The 15,207-nt window shown below is 33.1% G+C and overlaps 1 protein-coding gene and 1 long non-coding RNA gene across 3 annotated transcripts in view; one reads left to right on the top strand and one right to left on the bottom strand.

The window, feature by feature from the left end:
* Nucleotides 1–15,207, top strand: part of LOC136783173 (very long chain fatty acid elongase AAEL008004-like) — a 58,802-nt gene that overhangs the window by 28,458 nt on the left and 15,137 nt on the right. The window contains exon 1 of one of the 2 annotated variants that reach the window (XM_066743093.1): nt 14,288–14,937. The exons of the other annotated variant lie outside the window; for it this stretch is intronic. The gene's annotated coding sequence lies outside the window, so the exon portion shown is untranslated. Of the gene's footprint in view, nt 1–14,287; nt 14,938–15,207 lie in introns of those variants that run through there. 2 annotated transcript variants of the gene reach the window in all.
* On the bottom strand, nt 6,818–7,793 carry LOC136783121 (uncharacterized). Its single transcript, XR_010824223.1, has 3 exons — nt 7,342–7,793; nt 7,222–7,247; nt 6,818–7,139 (listed from the first exon to the last, which is right to left on the bottom strand). It is a non-coding gene; the product is annotated as an uncharacterized lncRNA (long non-coding RNA).

The raw sequence follows: 15,207 nt of genomic DNA, 5'->3' as shown, positions 1-15,207 counted from the left end.
TTGGTTATTCTCGTTACAATAAAGAGAAAATCTGCATTCGGTTAATGGTTAATGATTTTTGCTGCTTGCAGAGAATAAATTATTTATGCTGTATAAAAGGATTGCTGTGTATATATAGGTGTTCTTATTTTATTGTTATTCAAAGACTGTCTTAGAAGGTGATTGAAAACTCGACGCTTAAAGACTTAAAATAGAGCGACAAAAGGTTTATTAATATTAGAAATGCTAAATAATTGCTATTACATTTCCATTTCAGTGGATCCGTTGAAAATCTTCAGCTTATTATTAAAGCTGTGTTACGCAGGAGAGAAATAGGAAGTGAATTTTAAAATTCCAGTAAATTTTTCACAAAACGTCAACCGAAGTAAACAATAAAGCGACTAGTAGACGATAAATCTTTATAAGTTGATGAACGAGTGGTACATTGCTAATGAAAAATTAATTAAGCAAAGATGCAAAATTCGTATCGTTTATTCATCAAAAGCCTGCACAAGGGATTAAAATTCTTATTCGTTTGTTGCGTTCAAATTAAATTTGTGATAAAATTATATAACGATATTTTATTAGGAATAATATTACTAGTAATAGAAATTAGCATTTCTTTAATTTTAAAAGATATAACCATAAAACTTAGAGAAAGGAGAAGCTGTGCAAACTGCGTAAGTATTTTCAAGGTTAAATGTATACATGTGGCATTAAAATTCAGAAAATTTTAAGCAAATTAGATGGAGTAATATTTGGTGAATTTCCTTCTAAATTCTTTAGGTAGCTGATATTTATTTTCCATCTGCTCAGCAACATCCTGTTATAAGGGCCTAACCGCAGCTTTAAAACCTTTTGTCTGCTGTCCATTAGCTAAGGCATTTGCTATAGATAAACATAAACGGTAGTTTCATTTTGACAAATATTGAGATATTTAATTTTTAAAATACATCTATGTGCTCTCAACTCACTCATACTGGTTTTAAAGTGTTCGTTTTTGAAAAATCAATTTTATCTATTACTTCTTCTCTAGATAATGTCTTTTTTTATAACGGCACCATGTGACAGTGGTAGAAACTTTTACATTTGTAGGAGTGTGTGTGAAACTGATCTGGATTAATGGAGATGAAAGATGGAAGTAATAATATCAATAAATAAAAGTTGATAAATGGAAATATTGAATTCTATCGTGGATGTAAATAATTAAAAATAACGATAATGATAAATGATTGAATAATGATGCAAGTAGCTCATTGCTCTATTTCAAATTGCATCGATTTTCTTCACTTCTCAGCAGCATTAAATTTAACAGCTTGTAAGTCCGTCACTTATCTTAACGCCTAGAAGTAAAACGCCAATTATATTTGAAACTGAATTTCTCCACTATTCAGCAGGAGCAAAATGATCTGTAAATCATTGGAATCTTTTGCGAGTAGAAAAAGATTACTCCAATGACTCAGAAATCACAAGATGACTTAATAGACCAAAAGCTTTCATCTCCAAATTGGATTTTTATTCCAATTGTGAAAATAGACTTTCACCCCTGTCCACGCGACGTTTTAAACTGAACTTTTTAGCATAAAATTAAATCAACAGAAATATACATATATTTTTGACTAGATACAATTGATTTAATTTATTAGTTAAGAATAAATAAGTCAACCAAACTATCATGAGCTAATAAGAAAGATAATTCAAGGAGAAGTTTTAAAAACATTTTTTAACAATTATTATAAAAAGCTATAAAAATTAAGCGGTAATAATTTTGTTGTCGTACAAGTGGAAAATATTCGAGTTTGTAGATAAATAACGTAAGAGGATTCTCCCAAGCTAATTGTGTATAGGGAGAAACATATGCATATTGCATGTCAAACGGTAATAAAGAAAAGGTCATACGACTTTTTCACGTTTGAATCTGTTGGTATGTATATACATATATGCTGCGTAGTCCAGTTCAATATTGTACACATTGATTTCAATAAATATTAGTTACGACTGAGATGCGAACGAGTCAACAGGTTAATGCAGGACGCTAATTACGCACGAAGTGAATTTGCAAAAAAACAATTTTTTTACATTTTACCAATAGCTCGTAGCTTGGCCAGATTTTCCACTGATCTTATTTATAAGCAAGATTGTTGGACATTCCGGGATCGCTGACTACGTCAATGCAGCGAACGACATAACTGGACTCTGCTTGTGGATTGATGAAAAAAATCGAGCCAATAATTGGTGGTCGTTTAAAAAAAAAACTCTTCGATTTTCTTAAAATAACCTTAATTTACAATGTATACTGGTTTAATCGAAAATTATAATCCTTCCAACGCAACCGACCAGCATACATTTTCAATTTTAAATTACAATGATACGATGTATTCTGCGTATGTGTGTGCAATATGTTTTTTTGCTCAAAATAATTATGCTTGTAATGGCTAAACTGCTGAAAAATTCTGTAATGAAGAGTGTTTTCTTTGAAGAACGTGTAGTTTGACAAGAATTTGTAACTGAGAGATAAAATCTCGAACAGATAGATTGCGATAGCTACAAACCGTAGGATACTGTGTGAAATAAAGTCGAAAGTTGCGACGACTCTGGAATTTTTTATATTATAGGAGAATTTTGTAACATTGCATAATTTCAAATCTGCCATTTAGAAGCTTTTTCGGTGGTACCTAAGAGATCTGTTGAATTTAATAGAGTTAATAAAATAATTATTGTGCCCGGGCTCTTTTCACATTATCAACTCATAAACGTTTTATACATAACGAATTTAATTGGGTTACAAAATTCAGCTATTATAATTATTTAACAATTTGCATTGTCGAATTATTCGATTTATCAAATTATTCTTGTTGATCAGCAAATGTGTATTAGCTGGAAAGAACAAATTCTATGCAGAACACTTTAGATTCGAGTAAGAAGTGCCTTCTTTTTCTTAACACTAATTAACATTATTATATCACATTTTATGAAAAATTCACAAAAACTTGATTCATCTTATTTTTCACTGTAATTAATATTAAATTTTTTACTTATATCGTTAAGCTTTATAACATGTTGTTCTACACCTTTTATTAACCTTGCACGTATAATCAAAATCCACGAGTCATTCTATACAAATAATCTGTATTACTTTAATGTGATTGTTATATGTTTATAATGATGTACGAATTCCACTAATTTAGCAAGGGCTCACAATTTTTTTTAATATAATTTTTAAAAAATGCTCTTCACATTTATGATAATTAATACTTTAGTTACAACGAGGAATAACGTTAATGAGAATAGAAGTCTTATTGTAAATGTACTATTTATATAGGAGAGGAGGGGGACGGGACTAATATTTAAACAATGTGTCACGTCAAACGCAATAATACTAATTCTTTTTTCTTCCTTCCACGTGTGCACTAATGAATTTGTGATGTGCAACTTAATATTTTTTATCTTTCCAATGATTATTTAGAAAAAAAAGGAATTGTCAGAAGAGCTTACAGAAATAAATAATAAAAAGATACTAACATATTTATTGGGGTCCTATAAATAGATTCGATTAATGTAATTCTAATATTAGAGTTTTAGTAGTTATTTTTTTAACTTGGATTTTTATTAAATTCTGAGTTTATTCGGGCAGTCGAACACGCGTTGATGTTAAATATCACGTAGAGATTATACCATGAGTATCTTACTTCCCAAACTGATTCCTCTAAACCTGTTGGAAGACATAATTTCTGAGACTCTCCTGCGAAAGAAATAAAAAATAATACGTATTTCTTTCCTCCTTCGTATTTTCGTGTACAATAATGTAAAATAGTAAGGAAATGTATTCTATTGACAATATTTTAACGCGTTCTAGAATATCCGAATTTCTCCAATTTGATTAATTTTTAATCCCCAGTTTTCACGATATTCTTAAATAGTATTAACATTTTAGTCCCAATTAGAACTTAATAACAATTTATCAGTTTAGCAAAAGCAATTATATTTTTATGAGCTTAGATAAGAAAGGCCTAGCTCTATGTTTTTATTATCAAATGACACTAATAAGAATAAATTTCTTGTTGGTTGTTGTTAAATAAGGGAAAACTGGAATTTGACGCAATAAGTTAATTACTTGATAAACAGTCGCTATGTATGAGTATAATGATACTACAAAGAAGGGTAGTTATAAAAAAGTAAAGTAGAAGGAAATAAAAAGAAATACGCAGTAGAATACTGTTTCTACAATATAACAAATGGAAGTACGTTATACAACAATGTGATGCATAAAGTGCTGAGTTATTTGATATAATACAAGTATGGTCTATTTCTCAATCTCTAAATATTGCAAATGATCCAAGAAGAAAAAAATTAGTCAATCGTTAAATGCCTCATTAACTTTGAAGAGAGAGAGATGAACTATAAGTTAAAAATTAGATTCCTCTTAGTTAACAAATTATTAAGAAGACGTATCATTAAAATGTCATATTCTACATGGAGAAGATACGAAAATGGGACTTATTTTTTGAATGTAAATTATAAACGACACATATTAGACTGAATTTGTTAGTGCAAGTTGCAGTATATTCTATATTACACGTTTCACTTAAGGAAGTCTCGTAAATATTCATTCTTAGCATTTACGAGACGTTTACTTGACTGCCAATCTCTAAGAAAATGAAATTCATGTTGTAAGTTTTAAAACGACATCGTGTTTTGATAAAATTGTAAAATTTCATTTATAATGCAAATTAATATATAATACCAATGTTTAAAATCGATGATTATGCAATTTCAATATTAATTGTTTTAACATTAGTATTAATGTTTATCATAAATTATTGAAAACTTAAAATTTACTTTCGTATGTTTCTACGTCAACTGGAATATGAGCTTGAGGTCAAGCTCAATAGTAATGGTAAAATTGCAAGGCGCACGATGGACAATTATCAATGTGCAATTCTACAACTGCAAATTTACTGCAGGAACTTGAAACTTGTTAATGACGCAGAATAAACTGTCAAATGTAGAAGTAAGACTAACGACGTTGCGGCAACATCGATATTGAAGGAATGGCCATATTCTGTCACTTTCCCAATTATTTCACTCTACAGGGTGTTGGATTTATCACTAATATAAAAGATCTCAAAGCCTGCAAGTAAAAGTATAACGACATAATGTATCGGGGAGCGTATATATATATGCATTTAATACTGAACGCCATATCCTTTAAAAGGACGTTGCGAAATCTATTTTTTTTGTGTGTATTAATTGATAATATATAGTGCTTATGTATTTCCCTAGTATTTTCTAATTTTCTCGATAACCAAATAATTTTAAAACTGCAACCCATTAATACCTCTAATGTACCTTCAGTTTGGATTTGTGCAATCATTTAAAAAAAATGATTTTTCAATTTTTGTATATATCTTATATTTAACAAGAGCTATTTATTCCAAAACAAAACTAACACACTGTTTAGTAATATTAAGATACGCACGTAAGCATTATTTGTATTAGAGACTGGACACACACTTGTCTAATTGCTTGATAGAATGAATTGCTTTTTAATAAGTTTCGGGTTTGAGTTTCTCAGAATAGCTGTCAATATTCGCAGGGCACCTGAGTTGTGTTACTCGATTACTTTAGACTCTTTGATCTAAGAGACCATTTCCTGTTAATTCACAGTTATTATTATTATAAGTGTTGCAAGAAACGTGACTAAGGCGAAAATATTGCGTCCGCGTAGAAAAAGCGGAACGAGACCTTCATTGCAATGGTTGTTTCATTTTCACTAATAGTTTTAATTTCTTACCTTTCATACGACCATTATTCAAAGGTCTTAATTTGTACGAAAACTAATGAAAAAAATGCTGAAATATGTTTAAAAATCTTGTACACTCGCATCACATAACTTTTTTCTATAATCGTATATGTATATATAACTTTCTTATTTTTAATTTGGAGAAATTCTGAAAACACAGTACTTATAGTTTCTGTCAATGATGTACCACGTAGAAATTCTAGGGTGATATATGCACTAAAAAGATAATTTGACTTTGGCCTGCTTTCGAAGCCAGCTGCAAAAGATCTGCATAGTAGAAATTCCTATAAAATTGACATATTTATGGATCAACTTTTTTTTAATGAATTGACTTTAAGACATATCTACAAAAGCTTTAATGCGTACGTAATAAAAGAAACAGCGTTTTCGTAAAATGATAAACTGCGCTCGATGATTTTACGACTATAGCTGATTTTATACTCAACCGTGGCTCTTTCTAAATGGAAATTGAAAATAATTGTTTTTTTCTAAAGTGAGATAATACTTCGTATATATATATATATATATATATAAATTGATAAACCGTAATAGGGTCAGTGTGTAGCAACATTAGTGGAATGTTAATAGTGTGGTGGATTTTATGTGGTAATGAGTATTGTTTATTTAGCTTTTTACGGTTTCGTGCTATCTACTATAAGGATTAGCTAAAATCGACAGGTGGTTAGCAATGCACGCAACGGTGCATTGGCTCGTTGTATTTTAGTTGGCTGCTCGGAGCACACAAGCTTACTGCCAGTGACTTTCGCCTGTCCACAAAGCGATACATATCTTTGTTGGTCCCTGCTTCGACGCGATCCTCATAAATTCAGCGAGAAAAGATACAGTCGAGCCTGAAAACCGTGACTTTTTGACATTTTCGGTTGCTCCACTCGAATTGCGATATGCTGCGACGCATCGGGGAAAAATGGAAAGTGCGTAGCCAATCGACAATTATTATAAGCAAATGCAATTCTTGGATTATTGATGAATTCTTACACATTTATTTTTTTATTCATCAACCCTTACTCTCTTTACTCTCACATAATCTTTAATAATTTCTCTCTTCGATATAAATTCCTCGTTACAAAGTTTACCAGTTGGAATCATGCAAATGACGAAATGACTTTTAATGAAAATATTCCTCGACGACCATCAGAGTATCTTGCAATTGTTCGTACGATCCATCCAAGATAGTCCCAGTGTGTTTGATCGCCCTTAAAGCTTTAGCAGGCAAAGTATCAGTGGCTGTTGTTGCAACACGTGAGAATGAGAGAAGGTCTGTCTCTGTGTGTCGTGTGATACTGAAACTACTTACATGCCTTTATAAATTGTCTCGACTTTGAAACTCAGTCCCAGTCTGAAAACTATTTTCATTAGGATTTGACAAAACATTACGTCACTTCGTGGAATAAATCTGGGAAATAATGAAATTGTATTACCTTAATAAACATTTAACTCGTGTCAGCTGTAAAAAAAGTAGAAATAGTTAGCAGTGGGCAGACACTCGGTTGATTACCGTAACTATTAATTAACATAGATATATAAGGGAGATTGTTTACCTTTTTAAGATCCGTATGAAAACTCTATTATAATTTCCATAATTGCAAAACATTTGTTAAAAAATTCGGGGGAAAGAAAACGCACTATTTGGTAATAAATTGTTATAACGTTGATTCACCGAGGCCATTTATTTGAGTAGACAACACGGGAACCGTGCAGATTCGTTTTACAGTTATGGCTACACTTAATTAACGTCGTGTTGCACACAGACTAAAATTCTTATTGAATAATTTCCATGGTTTCGAGTAGAGAAGAGAAGATACGCTTTTTAGAATTGACATTCGATTCGAGTGGGATGACAAGTAGAGAAGGTAAGACAGAGCGACGGACAAGAAAATTCATTCTTGAGGTAATAACTAATAATTACAGCTACGTACATATAATACGTATCGCGTAGGTATTACAATGTCAGGTGATTAGCCGTGAAATATTTTTCATACACACAACTCCACGCGTGTTTCCATTTCGATCGTGAAAAACAAATGGCTGTTTTTGCCGTCTCTTATAGCATTTAAGCGGCGAATAGTTGCAAAACTATGTAGCAACAAATCCGCGAAGTGCTTTCCTATGCGCGTACTTATAAATTACTCGGCTTCGCAACTCAACCTTTTCCCAATCCAAGTACAATCTCAACTCCAAATTAATATGCACGCACATTAATTACTACCGAAACCATCATTAAGTATTACACTCGCGACGCTATTGAACTGTAAAAATACGACAATAACGAAAGTCGTGTGAACCTTAACGAGTAATTAATGATGGAATCTTTTAACTATTTTTAGTCGTTCATCAATTGTTTCAAGACTTTATTTATATGTTGCTTCTGAAAATTTCTGGGTATTTAATGAAGGAAAGTTTTGACCAATGTTAATTAAAATTGATATTTTTTATTTAAATATTTTAGAGAGATTAGTATATATATATAATAACGTTCTACGTGAATATAGGGAGAATAAATTATTTGTGAAAAGCGACAAAGTAACGAGTAGTTGCAAATGTCATTTGAGGATTGGACAGGTGTAGTGGGACTGGTAGAGTGGAGAAGGGTGGGTGTAAACTGGTTCTAACACAATAGGATGATCGTAGAATCATCGACGGATGTTCGACACCGCGGCGTCCGGCGAATATTGCAACATTTCGCCAGTTTAAATAATTCAAGACGCGAGTTGGGCATGGTTGCTAAATCTGATCTTGTCCACCCTTCTCTCCCTGCGAACGATCCTCCTGCGCGAGATTAAATTGCAACACTATTTGCTTGTTTTAGGCTCTGGACTTTATTATACACTTTCTGCTGCATTTTTCACACTGTCAACCCTGTACGAAGTATAAAGACGAAAATCCTGAAAGTGCGGCATAAAATAAACAGACCTTATATTAATGTAGCATTTAACCCAAGCACTCGCTAGATATTTGAGTTTGAAATTATGTGCATATGAGTCATTACGCGTATGATGCATAGCGATCGAGTGCACACAACTGCGAAAAGTCCTACATATGTGTTCGATTTTAAAGTCACGTATGTCGTAAGTGTTGGGTTGAATGGTACTTTAATACTGTGTTTCGTAAAACTTGGGAGATAAGCTGCACAAGAATATGCAATGGAATAGAGGGTGTCCCATTTGAATGTTAATTAAATTTTTCTTACTTGAGAATCACTCGCTTTGGATTTTATCAGAGAATCATATATACATTTGGTTGATACAGCTAAAATAATTTTTTACTTAAATAATAGCATTTATTAAATGAAAGAAAATACTTTATTAAAGTAATTACAGATTTTATTGATTGTAATAATTTTTACATTTCTTTATATATATGTTTTGTTACTTTGAATATAAAATTGAATATTTATTGCATTTTTTCCCCCCAAGCTGATAATTTGACATTTATAAATAGGGATGCTCTAGATTGTTAGTGATTTAAGCATAGGTTTATTTATAACTGTACTAATTTCGAAAATAACTCATTCATATCTAAAGGAATTGGTATTACCAGTCGCCGACACGTTCCAGCCGGCAATATAGGCATTTACTTACTGGCAATTCTGTTTACTCGCGCGTTCTTACTCATTCGATTGGTAAACACCACTCTTCACCAGAGGCCGTTTTATTGCAGACTCAACTATATTACCCGTTTCCTTCAACCGTTTTACTTTAAACACTTACAATTTAACGCAATTTCCATTATTTTTCATATTCATTCCATAAAATTGCTATGGAATTTCCATTAAAAATTTCAAGTTCAACTGGCTCTCATCGACACTATAAATATACTTTATTTTCTTGAGTCTCACAACGTCGAAATTATCATTTTCATATGGAATATGAATTAATTATTGCAGCTTGTGAAATAAATGCTCGAAGGATTCATGATATACTGCCTCAAAAGATATACACTATAGATTATTCGAATTCCAAACTTTTCAAGACATTTTTCGCTCGGTCAAGGGTTAATATTAAAAGTTGTTCTTTTATTTTTAAATTATTGTGTCATATCACTGTGCTTCGAATTAATTTATTTTCCTTATATCCTCTAGTTATTTTATTTAGAAATCCCGGATTTCCTTTGTTTGTTGGAAAATTTCAAAGATTTTATTATTCTCGCGATCTCACATTTTATTCCTCAAAGAAAACGCGATGCTTTCGATGTTTGCGATACACGAGAAAGATTTGGAATTTTTTACATACGTGTATTCGTGCACGTTTACTGGTTGACCCGCATTGATGCTCGTGCAGCGTAAAGAAACGTAAAAGTGCGGTAAAAGTAAAGCGAAGAGTTCTCTAATGGATAAGTGCACGTTGGCCAAATTGATTCGTCTTTAAATTTTCTACAATCATTCGATCGTTGGAATCTCCTCTCGAATGGAGAGCCAGTGTACCAAAAAATCAAACATATTCTTCGAATGGACCACTTGCGAAATACAAAAAAAAATAACACGTGCAAAAGACTTTTGAACCAAAAAGCGATAAAAACTGGTACAACCTTGAGACTTCCACGGATTTCCTTATACAATTTGATGAAATGGAAAAAGAGGCAAATCGAAGAAATAAACTGTTGGAGAAATGGTGCTTTCACGTGACACTGTGACGTCACTGACCAAGAATCTTCATAGTCAAGTAGAGCAGCATCTTTTCTTTGCTGCTGGAGGAAATCTTACACCTCGTCAATCATCGACAAAAGACAATGAAAAACATGTAAAGGTGATGATAATATTTGTTAAATAATTTCCTCGGTTCGTTTTCAATACACTGCTAATAAAAACACTAATGGCAGTTAGAGAGCTTAAGAAGGATTACAGTATTGGTCGAGAAACAATGGCAGTAGTTGCAGTTTCTCAATGCGCGATAAAAGAGAAGATGCACCTTTCGTCAAAGATTTATGATAATAATTTAGAATGCTTGGAGGATTTAATCTGCCAAGTGGTTGGTGAATTTTTAGATTTTCGGAGATAATTAAGATTTAAATGGGTCATCGTGAGATCGAAGATATGTCGAGAGAGGATCATTGGCTTACTTAGCTCGCAGTGCGAACGACATTCTATCAAAACAATGACGTAACCCACGATGCTGACGAACCCATATGGGGCCAGACGGTATTCGAGGATTGCGTGTATTAATGTTAGGTAACAAAGTATGCACGACCTTCGAGTATAACAGATCTGCCTTCGGGGATCGAAGAATGGCAAGGATTCCAAATTTTTGAACGATCGACGGAATTTCCATGCGGAGAGATTTCTCTCCTGATTTTAATAAGAAATTCTCCTCTCTCTCTCTCTACCTTGTTCTTTGCTTCTGTTATTACGAAGGTCATCTGGAAAAGGACACATTCCCCCTAAAATCTCAATTACTGTATATCGTAAATGTTGCGAAAGTGATCGTTATTTCATCCAGTTACGATCATCTCGAGTACCTCGATCGAGCTTTCTACGACCTTGCTCTGAAAGATCCAGATGAGGAATAGCTGCAACGTAGTACACACGTACTTGGGCTTCTTCTTCAACCTCTTCAGTTTCTTCCAATCATCAGCGACGAGCATTGGAATTTCTCGCTATTAAAGACTCGTATGATGCATGGTTCTTCAGGTTCATCTTCGTTATTTGCTTGCTAATATTCCTCAAGGTTATTGTGTTGCAACAATTTTACGTCGTGGTGCACCAACGAGGTTGCGTAATTGAATATTATATTTTGGGAATGGCAGTCCAGAGCAAGGTGTTTGAAGGAGCCTTTTACGACCTTTCACTCGTTTTAATGCAGATTCAACTGATAATGTGGCAAAATAAACATGACTTTATTACTATATTTAGTGGCTCTTTTTTTTCTGCAATTTCAATCAAAGGTCATTGAATTCTTCTAAAAAACATAGACACAGGTGCAAGAAATTATTTGATCGGATAGTTTATCCAGCAGTGCTCTCCTTTCAATCTTGAGTATTACGTTCTAACATACCTTAGTCCTGTAAAATGAAACGTTGTAAAGATTTAGACAGCGTGTAATTTAGTTTTGTTCCAGCAAAGGCAGCAAAAACTGCTGAATTGATATTTACTTTTTATCTGCCGGGGGATTAGCCTTCGAACAAAGTTTCAATGCAGTACCCAGTTCGGCCAATCGACTTTTTTAGACAACCAATTTGCAGCATTTGTGCAAGAGCGTTGCTATTCGTGATAGTCCACGCGAGATACAATATTATCGATATATCTATAAATATTCGATGCGACCGTAGTAAATTTGTAATTACTAGAGGTCGTTGTAATTATAATAACTGAATTATTCGTATCTCGAATGAAATTTATGGAGACGCGTTTGAATGGAAAGGAAGAATGAAATTTAATCTCGACTCGAGTTACCGATCATCGACTGTTCTAGTCTTTCGCAAAGCTATCTGTATAGTATCGTATATATCGTGGTACATCTAGCATGTGCTGAAAATGGTCATACTAAATGTCCAGGTGTGGTAAGTAAGGATGCACCTTGAATGGCACAAATGCCTTTCTTGGTGGATGAACCTACAAAGTTTTGCAATGCAAAATAACTTTGTCGTCAAATGCAAATGTAATAGCAATACTTCAACCGTGATAATTAGATGCAATGAATACTTTCACTCTTTAGCATCATCTCGCTATACATTAATTGTACTTTACTGGATAAAGCTGATGGCTTGCCCTATTCTGGTAGGTGGTAGCAATTAAAAAACTTGGTTCATTAAGGAGTTCTTCCATTTGATGTTATATATATATATATCGTACAATGGGATCGGGGCCCTAAAAATCACATTTGCATGATTCAGTGTAGGAAATAATGTGGATTGATGGTGATGGTGAATACAATTAGTGGTTGATATATGCGATACGATCAAATAAAATATTTCAATCTTATTACATTTTCTTTTTCATCTATTGAAAATTAAAACGAAAACTTTAATGGTCGCTAATGATCAGTCATATAATCCAAATTAGTTGAGAACTAGGAAACATCCCAATAAACTCCACATAATTGCACTTGTGCAGCATTCATTTACCACTGTAAATTGCTGAGAGGTGAATTTGATGAGTATTTTACTATTACCTTCCGTTTTTGCTGATGAGATTTTCGAGTTTATTTGCTGAATCCTAGTTGATGATCCTACAATTCATTTTTTTATCACTTTGCCTCGAAATTTATTTCCTTTCGCATCAAGGTCCAGACCATGTTCTCTAGTTTCGATAAAAAGTTTGTCGAGTCTTGAATGAAAATTAATTGTGTTTGCATTCATGTTGATATATAGCGAAAAAAGGTCTGTTGATTAATTTTTCTAGTATAAAACCCATAGTCCAGCATTATAATTTAGCGAACAAAAGGTTTTTTACTTGCAAATCTGAATACAGTCCACACGAGAGACTAGGTTATCTACTGCTGTTATTAATTCTGTATAATATTCACCTATGTTTTCTGTGTTTTGAGGCTCCTTGGCTAAATCGGGGTATGTAGTAAAATTTCTCTGAAGAATTTCATACCTGTCAAGAATCTGGAATAACTGGATAAGACAAGTATGCGAGGTTTTTAGTTTGACGAGGAGAGGAAGGGCATTGGTCACAGGGGGTCAGAAGGGGGCTGGCTTAAAAGATCGTTATACAACTTTCTTAACTGTGACGTAACCCTGACCAATGCATGCTGGAGGTAGCGGTTGAAGTGTAGAAAAACACAATAGTAACTGACGATGGAAGGTCCAGTGGAGAGAGGGGCTCTTACCTGAATGTCAACAGCATGTAACATTGACACTTACGTTGCAATAAAGGCAAAAACTTAGCTTTTAAAGACTTTGCTTGAGAATATTTCAAGGAGACCGAGTCAATGAACCATAAACAATGACAAAATACAATCTAAAAAACTCTCATCCAAATTAGAATCTAAATTCTTTTTATAACTTTATTTTATACATTTCAGAATAAAAATTCTGCTGTTCTTTCTTGGAGAAATTAAAAATTATCTTTTAATATGTCAAACGAATCTGTGAATTGGGCACATGTATTAAAACCAGGTATGGAATATTTATAAATAAAAAAATTATGATTTCTCTTAACACACTTATAAAATTATGAATAAATATCATAAAGTACTGTTAAATTTATTGATATGACGAATAACTGTTAATAAGCTGAAAAATAATATAAAATTCTTCTAGATGTAGATAATTAGATATATATTATTGTTTGAATTGGAGTGAAAGAGAGCGAAATGTAGGAGAACATTTAAAATTTCTATATGAGAGATAATTGAAATGATAACATAATGGGTTTTAAGATGTATTAATGGATGGTAAGGCTAAAATCGTTAATGATTTTATTACCCCACCAAGCAGAGTAGTCTGATATGAGTCCCACCATTTCACTTCATACGTCCCTTCTGTTTCGAGTCGCGGAAACGAGGCGTTCGCCAGTTCTCCAAGAGTTCAGTCCTGACTGAAACGCCGGATCGCGAAGGATCGACGAACACATTCGAGTCCGGCGTACTCCGATCGTCGATCGTGACTCGTCAATCATCTTCATCGATCATCGAGTATCAATCAAGATTTTGTTATACATAAAAATTCAAAGAATCTCAATATATATCAATATAAAAAAAAATCGTGATCTTTCCCAAATAGATCGCACTGTCGATGGAAGGATCATTGTAGATCGAGATCAATGAATATCGATCGTCCGTTGTTTATATCAAATATATAGTGAATCTTTGAGGATCACCACAGTACATCCCTGTAGATCACTGTAGATTGAACGTGGATCTCATCGTGGAACGATCGATAGATCCTTATCGGATCCTCCACTTAAGGATTGGAACTGCTGTCGCATGCCATAGATCCTTTGGTATCCTTGGAAATCATTCGTGAAGCTTTTTATGACTACTCGTTACAAATTTGCAAGTTTCTTCGACAAGTACATAGAGTCGTTAGGAAGATCGAAGATATAGTTTAGTGTTGATTTCCTCAGCGTCTAAACTTTTGCGAAGCAGCAAACCAGTGGTCCCTGTCGAGACTCTTTTATAGGATGAACGCGTGACTCTCAACCGGAAGTCATCCCGTCGTGTCAAATTTTTTCTTCAACTGCAGGAATAAAATAGGTAATTTTCTCCTTGATGGATAATACATAAGATAACCTAGAAATAAGATTATAGATCTTATTATATCTACAAAATGATCTATGTATAACGATATAAAAAAATGGGCTTAAATATTTAAAACTTTCTTTTATAATTATCGACGAACGGAGTGAAAAACTAGTTTTGAGTATGTCTACTCAGCTGGAAAATGAAAGGAGAGAATGAGAGAGAGGGATTTCTTTGAGCAATATATAGCTAGTAACCCACATTGATAATTTGTAAATTAAATAT

Source organism: Prorops nasuta, unplaced genomic scaffold (assembly GCF_024137725.1).
Source record: "Prorops nasuta isolate Cenicafe-Biocafe unplaced genomic scaffold, Cenicafe_Pnas_1.2 PNAS00032, whole genome shotgun sequence".
Classification (NCBI taxonomy): Eukaryota; Metazoa; Arthropoda; class Insecta; order Hymenoptera; family Bethylidae; genus Prorops; species Prorops nasuta.
This window is presented reverse-complemented; position numbering and strand designations above follow the sequence as displayed.